This window comes from Kryptolebias marmoratus, linkage group LG5 (genome assembly GCF_001649575.2).
Source record: "Kryptolebias marmoratus isolate JLee-2015 linkage group LG5, ASM164957v2, whole genome shotgun sequence".
NCBI classification, from domain to species: Eukaryota; Metazoa; Chordata; class Actinopteri; order Cyprinodontiformes; family Rivulidae; genus Kryptolebias; species Kryptolebias marmoratus.
This window is the reverse complement of record NC_051434.1, coordinates 17,278,461-17,286,988: the sequence shown is the minus strand read 5'-3', so window position 1 is coordinate 17,286,988 and position 8,528 is coordinate 17,278,461. Positions and strand designations below refer to the sequence as shown.

The 8,528-nt window shown below is 40.5% G+C and overlaps 1 long non-coding RNA gene across 3 annotated transcripts in view; it reads right to left on the bottom strand.

Moving 5' to 3' along the window:
• Positions 1-985: 985 nt before the first annotated feature.
• The window catches only part of LOC119617063, a 102,573-nt gene continuing 95,030 nt past the window's right edge, over positions 986-8,528 (bottom strand). For all 3 annotated transcript variants that reach the window (XR_005233231.1, XR_005233229.1, XR_005233230.1), the window contains one exon: positions 986-1,630. This is a non-coding gene — a long non-coding RNA (uncharacterized LOC119617063). The remainder of the gene's footprint in view (positions 1,631-8,528) is intronic.

The window sequence follows — 8,528 nt, the reverse complement described above, 5'->3', positions numbered from 1 at the left end:
ATTCATGTTATTTTTCATTCATATGAAAAGTGTGACTTTGAGCCTGTGAGACGGTAGCAAAACATTTTTGATTGGTAAGAGCAAATTAGCACCACAGTGAATGAAAGGTTCATTTTTTTGTGTGAGAAATAGCCTGACTGAATATGTGAATGAAAAGCTGCCTGAGTCAGACTGGTTAGAAACAGTTTACCAGTGTACTCCGCCTGAAACATACCTGCTCACAGGTCCTGTTGAGTCCAGTCTCACTGCTAATGTTTTATATTCAAGTGGTATGTAGTCAGACTGTCGGGGGGAAAAAATGCTTAAATTTCAGATCTTTTGATGTGGACTTACTTGAAAGGGTTATGAACAGTTAATATCTTACCTGTTGTAGATCGCTCTTTAAATGACCTGAGTTTAATTCAGACCAGATTGATGAGCTGACAGCTAGTCTGAGTGGAGCCCAACCTAAAGTGGATTGCTGTCATCTTGAAACAAATCCAGTCTTAAAAGCTTTACACCACTATTATATCTCATGACACGGTTATTTTGGCAGATATAATATAATATTCCTGCTAAAGGCCGCGTCAAAGGTGCTACAGCTAGCTGCTGCTACAAAGTGAATTTTTGGAGCAAAAACAGAATTCTACGTAAATAATCAAGTAACAGAAAACTGACAGTGGCGTAAAGGGCTTTAAAATTGATTTTCAAAATGGAATTTTAGGATGACTTTTTGCCTTTTTGCATGTGTTTTATGTGTCTGAATGGGGAATATTTAGTGGGAATTTTAAGCAACTTAGGCAGTTTGAGTAAACAGCGTTAACTAAATTGCATTGTTGATTAAACAGTGCAATGATTAATTAATTTTGGTGGGTGGTGAAAAAACACAAAAGGTGCTAAACATAAAAAATTGTTTTTCTTGGACAGAAATGACTGACTAAAATGAAAACAAAAAAGAGGAATTACCGGCAAATAAGTAAAAAAAAAAAAAAAGTAAAAGTTGATCTGCTGTGCAAACTTCGAATGTTTTTTTTATTTTTTGGGGCTGAATAAATAAACATTCTTTTCAGGCACTGCCATCAGTTTCCAGGTTGTCCCAGATTTGAAGGGGGTAGAGGAGCACAAGGACAAGCAGCAGGGGCACAAAGAGAAACCTGTCCTCGCCTACTTGACAGCAAAGATAAGCAGTGATAGATTCAGCTCGGACCTAACAGATGGATCACTTGATGCATACCAGATAAGCCCGTCAGCCTGAGGTGATGATTCCCTCAAACTGAGATCCTTACTCTTTCATTCTGTAGCTTTACTTCCAATTAAGTGTTATCTAACATTTCCTAATGGCTTATATCGCCTATAATATCTGTGGCAGTGTGACCCAAAAAGCTGCTTACTGTGAGATGAATCCTGTTGGTTGACTATATTTTGACCCAAAGGGGAAACGTGCCAAAAAGCCAAATCATTAGCAACTAATGGGCGAGCTGGCGTTTGTTTGTTAACGGCTCCTTTAGAAGTCCAGCGGGGCTCGTTTACAGTGGACGGGGGCCGATAGCAAACCTCGACCTCGGGTCAGTTGGAGGGTCACTTTGAACGTTTGCCTCCGCTCGTGAAGGCAAACCGTGTCGTCTCTTTATCCGCCAACTTCGGCCGAGAGCTGCCGTCAAAAAGAGACAGAGAGAGAGAAAAAAAAAGTTCCATCATTCCTCGAAGGGAGAGCAATAAAAACAAGCAATGTTCAACAAGATTGCTGACCGGAAAAACAACGACAAAAAAAAAAAAAACAGGTGGATTCACTCCTCCTATTCTCTACAGAAAGACTTAGCGGGAGGCTTTTCTCATGGCCGGGGATCTGATTGTTTTCTAAACGGATTATTAACTCCTTTGTTACAGTAGGGGTCACTTTAATGCTTCTTAGGCTCCATTAGCATTGCTTTAAAGAGCACGCGCACACACGCGCGCGCACACAAACACACAAAGATTGCTGTGTTCTAGGATTTGGCGTTCCTTGTCTTTGTCGTTCACGGTGGGAGCGGAATGATACCGTTATAATGCTGTTAAAGACAATACTTCAGCTTGAAAGGAAGANGGTGTGTCTGCGTGGCTGTGCATGTGTGTGGCTTGTGATGAAAAGGTGCCCTTAGGAAGACCAGTCAGCTTTATGCAATAGTGCTGACTTCAATAGGCACCTCAAAGAAAGTGGCACCACACGGTCCTCTCTCCACTGAAAATCCCCTACAAGTCCTTGAATGAGAGAAAGATCAGCGCCGTCTTCCAATGAGAGCTGACAGGATCAACTAGGTGGGGGAGTCAAACCACCTACTGTACGGCATGCAACGTTCAGCTGTATTTTTTTTTTTTACGTGCAATATTTCCTTCTAGTCAAGAAATTGGAAGGAAAAGCAATGCACCCTTGGGAAAAGTAAGGATTAAGTCATCAGACGCCTAAAGAAGCTCTTTGGCTCATATTGACCATATGAATGTGATGCTGGTGGTGGTGGTGGGGGAGGGGAACCCTAGAGACCCCTTGGATCCTGGCCGGTTGTTTCCCCCCCTCAGCTTTGAGCTGCTGCTCTGGGGAGAGGATAAAGAGGGTATCCCTTACAGGTCTGACCTCCAGGCACCCTTTTTACCAGAGTGAGAAGGTCAAAGGTCAGATCAATCGGCTCCCCATGTCCCAGTGCCTGTAACTGGACTTAATCACATTTACCTGCATGCACAGAAGTTGACAGAGAGGGTCTGAGAATGTTTACTGTTGCAGCCCATGTCAGGTCTTTTCTGACTTTTCTGATGAAGTTGTGTGTTTGATAGTAGTCCATGACAGTAGTGTCTTTAGAAAATTAAAATAGATTAACACAACTGACCTTACAGGACAAAAATAAATGTGATTTTCCACACGCACTTCTTGAGGCGATCCATCAGACAGTTGCCATTTAAGAGATATGAAATACAATGTATGGACAAAAGTCTTTAATGGCATCTGTTCATTGTTGAATTCAGGTGTAGTGAGGGTTTGGGTAGGGCCCCTTGTTTCCAGGCGATCTGAGGCTTGAAACATACTTGTTCATGCTTACGGCGGCCACTCTGCCTAGGAAGTAAACTTCAACATCTTACCTGTAAGCTAAAGTCTGCCAGCCCTCTCAGTGTAACCCAAGTTTTGATTGTTCGTGCTGCAGTGCACGCTGCCTCCATCAAAAATGGTGGCACCAAAGGTACAGCAGATGAAACGGACGGTAGGTCAAACCACGAGCAGAAGAAGAAAAAACAACAGCAGACATTTGAATCAACATTTGGATGGTTTATCACTCAGGAGATGCACAAACTGAGTCATATTCCCGGTAAGAAATCTCCTGAGCTTTGCTGCTTCTTCTTGTCTTTTGAATAAACTGCAACTAAATCGGCACATTGTCGCCACCTCTGGCTATAGTGAAACCTGTAGACTAGAGGTGTCCAATCCTGGTCCTCTAGGGCCACTATCCTGCATGTTTTCCTTTTTTCCCTGTTCCAACACACCTGATTCAGTGGTTAAATCACCTCTTCATGTTCTGCAGAAGCCTGTTAATCACCCATTGATTCAAATCAGGTGTGTTGGAGCAGAGAAACAACTAAAACATGCTGGACGGTGGCCCTCCAGGACCAGGATTGGACACACCTGCTGTAGACCAACACGCATCAAATTCTTTCTTGGGGGCCGCTCTCCTGCTTGTTTTAGACATGTTCTTGCTTTAAAACACCTGCTTTAAATGGATGACATGTGGAGAACTTGATGGAGTGGTGAGGAGGTAATTAAACCGTTTGAATCAGGTGTGTTGGAGCAGAAAAACCTAAAACTCCCAGGACAGCAGAGCCTTGAGGCTGGAGACCAATGAGTGGAACATAGAGCTGCTGGGCTTTGAACACAAGAGCCTGCTAACAAACTGCTGCTTACACAGATGCAGAAAGCATGAACAACTATGTTTCCACCCTTTGTGCTTCAGCATAAAGACATTTTGGACAATATAATGCTTCCAATTTTGTGGCAACACTTTGGGGATGGCCCTTTTCTATTCTAACAGGACTGTACCACAGTGCACAAAACAAATACTATAAAGAACGGTTTGATGAGTTCAGTGTGGAAGACCTCAACCTTACCAAGAGCTTTTGAGGTGAACTGGAAGGGAGCTTCTTGTGGCTGACCTCATAAATGCTCTACAGAACGAATGGGCACAAATTCCCACAGAAACTTTCCAAAATCTTGTTGAAAGCTTTCCAAGAAATGTGGAGACTGTTCCAGCTGTCAAAAGGGGTCCCACGACATACAGTCCCTTTTGCTGTGGTGCTCAGGTGTAGCCAAACTATTTTTGTCCATGTATCAACTTAATATGTGAAAATGGTGTGTTTTATTTGTTCCTGGAAGTCAGAGTTTCCGATTTCCAAGTCCGAAATCAACAAAGTAAGTTGCAATTGGAGCACTAAGGTCAAATCAAAGTTCTGACTTTCAAGGTAAATGGAAAGCAGCATTAATATAAAAGGTAAAAAAATAACCTACACAGTCTTAGATTTTTCTAATACTAAGTTCATTTGCCAAAAGGTGCCTTTAAACAAATGGAAATGCTACACATAAAGGGATTGGTTCTAAACAATATTGCCAACTAAACTCTGCAAGCATAATCTAATTCAAAAGTTTCAAATCCATTTAATCACTTGGCGGTGCATTTTGTTACCTGAGAATGAACATGTATAAAGATTAAAATAAAATGATTTGACTGTCTCTCTGTGGTTTGTGTTAAACTTAAAAACTGTGAGTAACTGTTGGACTTTTTCTGTCTGTGAGCAAAATATCTAACGAGCCACTGGACAGATTTTATTGAAACTTTTAGAAAATATTCACTGGATATACATCTACAACTGATTAATTTTTTGGAGTCAAATTCAAGATGGTCGCCACAGCTTATTGACTATAGCAAATACAAAAATGAGTGTAACTCAGTCAGGTTTACAGATATTGAGCTAGAATTTGATGTGGTAGTAGCTGACAGTCATTCACGACACATGATCTGAGTGTGAGATATCGCAATATTGAATGAGATTGCATATAACGGTATTTTCAAGGTTTCATCAAAATGGCTGAAACTCTGTCATTTCTCAACATAAGATGATCTCGCTTTAAAACTTTTAGTACAATTTGTGTTCAAGTTTGCTGGCAGGTTTCAAATGAGTTGTACCCTCATTACAATTACCTGCTCACTTCCAGAAAAAACCCTACTAGAATAAAGTAAACAAATATTAACTTGAAATAACTGCGCAGATACCATATGCTGCAGAGTGTGTATCCTGCCTTTAAGCTCTATCAACTTCCTTAAAAGGAAGCACCTCCACCCTGCCAGGAGGTTAGTCTGACCCGCAGGGGAAAGCAAAACCCTAAAAACCTTAAAAACAGAAAAAGAGATCAATGTTCATATCAGACAACACAAAATGAGTTATATGATTACAAATATCTATACAAATGCATGTTTATAAATATATATGTTTGGAAATCTTGGGGGGAGAAAAATGTAAATGAATTTCCATGTAGAAAAACCAAAAATGTACAGAGAGTGACTTGATCTAATACAAACAAAAATAAAGGCCTAGCATTCCTTAAAGGAATGCACATACCTTTCTTGCCAGAGTTTTAAACCAAGATCACTTTACCTTGAAAAATGATACCGTTTTAACAATTGTGGTCAAATCTTGAAAATAACATTATATGTGACTGCATGCCTTTTTGAAAGATCTTATGTGATCTGCTAGTGCTTGAAGTATGTTTTAGGGATTATTCTTAGCTACTACCAAACCAAATCTTACCTCAGTATCTGTAAAACTGACTGAGTTATTGTATTTCTTGTATTCGCTAAAGTTGCTTAGCTGTGGCAGCCATCTTAAATAGGATGAACTCCATAAGTTAATTAGTTGTCGATATTCATCAAATGGGTACTTTCTGAGAGTTTTATTAAAATCTGTCCACTATTTTATTAAATGTTTTTGCTAACAGAGAAACAGGGTTTTATGCGAATATTTAATGCCAAAAGTTAAAGCAAAACAATGACGCAACCTGTAGCGGTCAAAGTATGTGTTGAGGATGACTCTCAGCTACTACCACTCCAAATTTTAACTCAATGTCTGCAAAATTGACTGAGTTGTAGCCCTTTTTGTGTTTGTTGAGGTCACTTAGCTGTGGTAGCCATCTTGAATTCAGTTGACTCCAAGGTTAATCAGATGTTGATGTAAATTCTGTGATTTGTTCCTGAAAGTCTCATCAAAATCCGTCCTCTAGTTCATAAGATATTTTGCTAACCTAACAGGCAAACAAAACACACACACACACACACACACACACACACACACACACACACACACAGACAAAAACAATTCTACCAACCTTTTTTGAAAAAGTCACATGCAACATTATATATTAAAATATGCTGGATTGCAAAAACTATGATTTAGTCCCTACTCAGTTTCTAATGGTTTATTTGCTAATCTCATGACTTTAAGTTTGAAAGAGCTGAATTTTTGCTAAATTTGCAGGATTATAATGGGCTCTGCTCAGAATCCTTGAAAGAAAAGAAGCAGTATAATTTATCATTCTTAAAAAAAATTAACAAGTTACTAAATCGTTGACAGAATACATTCACCTACCAATACAATTACCAAAAGAGAGCTGTTTTTTTTTTTTTTATTTAATCGCTGCTGTTGTTTTGATTGACAAGAGCGCTATGGGGATTTCGGTCAAATTTTCAACCCAAACCAGTCAATGCCAATAAAGTAAGAGTGCAGAAAAAATTCCAGTGAGTGTGAGGCTGAACAGAGCGAAGCCCAACATGAGGCCAGGCTGTCACATATCCATGCAGAGACTCAATAACACAGACGGTGTCTTGCTGCTGTCTGTCAAGCCTTTGAGAAGCAACAGTGGAGGTGGGGAGCGCACATTCCTCACAGCGGCACCACGCAGCTCGGCCAATTAGCAGCTGAGTGGTTTGTTTAAGTCCAAGTGATGATGGGATGTTGTGCTGGGAGGCAGCCGAGTTCATTAAGCACAGCGTCGTCTCTGGTTTGCTCAGCTTGCCGGCTTTAACAGCCTCTCAGTGCTTGTTTACCAGCTGCAAATATGACAGACTGTGTGTCTGTTTGACCGTCTGTTTGTGTGAGAGTGCGTGTGAGGAGGTGACGCCGGAGGTGGGGGAGTGTTTCTGTGTTTGCATGAGGGGGTGCATCGGCAGTTTTGGGTGCTGTATGTGCATAGAGTGCACACAATAACACCTGTACGCCCGTAGGCAGTTCAACATGAAAATTCAACAAATGATTCGGAAATGAAAGTCGCATCCTTGTATCTCTGACAGTTTTCACAAACATGAACTTTTTTAAATCTACAAAAATAGAATTCAATGCAACTTGATTAGACGAGTTCAGTATCAACTTTGTGTTTTTGGTGCTTTCTGTACACTTGTGGTCATGGTAATGGTAACAAAGGAGAATGCTGCAACCCCAATCTCTAAAAAGTTTGGGCCCTGTGTAAAATGTAAATAAAACAGAATGCAATGATACGCAAATCCCGTAAAACTCATATTTCATTCACAATGGAACATAGTAAACATATCAAATGATTAAACTGGAAACTGGACTATTAAAATAAAGGTAATTTTGAATTTTATGGCAGCAACACATCTCAAAAAGTTGTTCCAGGTCCAGGTTTCCCTCTGTGGATCACCTCCTCTTCTTCTACCATCAGTCTGTAAACATCTAGGAACTGAGGAGAGCAGCTGGTGGAGGTTTTGGAGGGCATGTTGTCCCATTCTTGTTTGATGGAGGATTCTAGCTGCTCAATGGTCCTGGGTCTTTGAAAGATTATTTGTTTCATGATGGATCAAATGTTTTCAATTGGTGAGAGGTCTGGACTGCTGACAGACCAGTTCAGCACCTGGACGCTTCTACTATAAAACCATACTGTGGTAATTGATGGTGCCTTTCCAGATGTGTAAGCTGCCCATGCCAGAGGCACTAATGTACCCTCATACCATCAGAGAGGCAGACTTTTGAACTGTACTGTTCAGACTGGATAGTTCCTCTGTTCTGTAGTACGGAAGGCACAGAGTACATGGTTTCCACAAAGATTTTCAAGTTTTGATTTGGCTAGCCACAAAACAGTTTTCCACTTTACCTCAGTCCATTTTAAGTTAATTTTGGACCAAAGTTCTTTATTTATGGCTTCTTTTTTTGTGTGATGGAGCTTTAACCTGCTTTAACCAGGAAGATAGAGCACATAACACCAGTTTTAAAGTCCCTACACTGGCTCCCTGTAGCTCAAAGAATAGACTTTAAAATACTGTTGTTAGTTTATAAATCACTGAACGGTTTAGCACCACAATACATTAAAGATCTGCTATCGCTGTACCAACCGTCTAGACCCCTCAGATCTTCTGGTTCTGGACTGCTCTGCATCCCCAGAACCAGAACCAAACGAGGAGAAGCAGCTTTCAGTTTCTATGCACCACAAATTTGGAACAAACTTCCAGAAAACTGTAAAACAGCTGAAA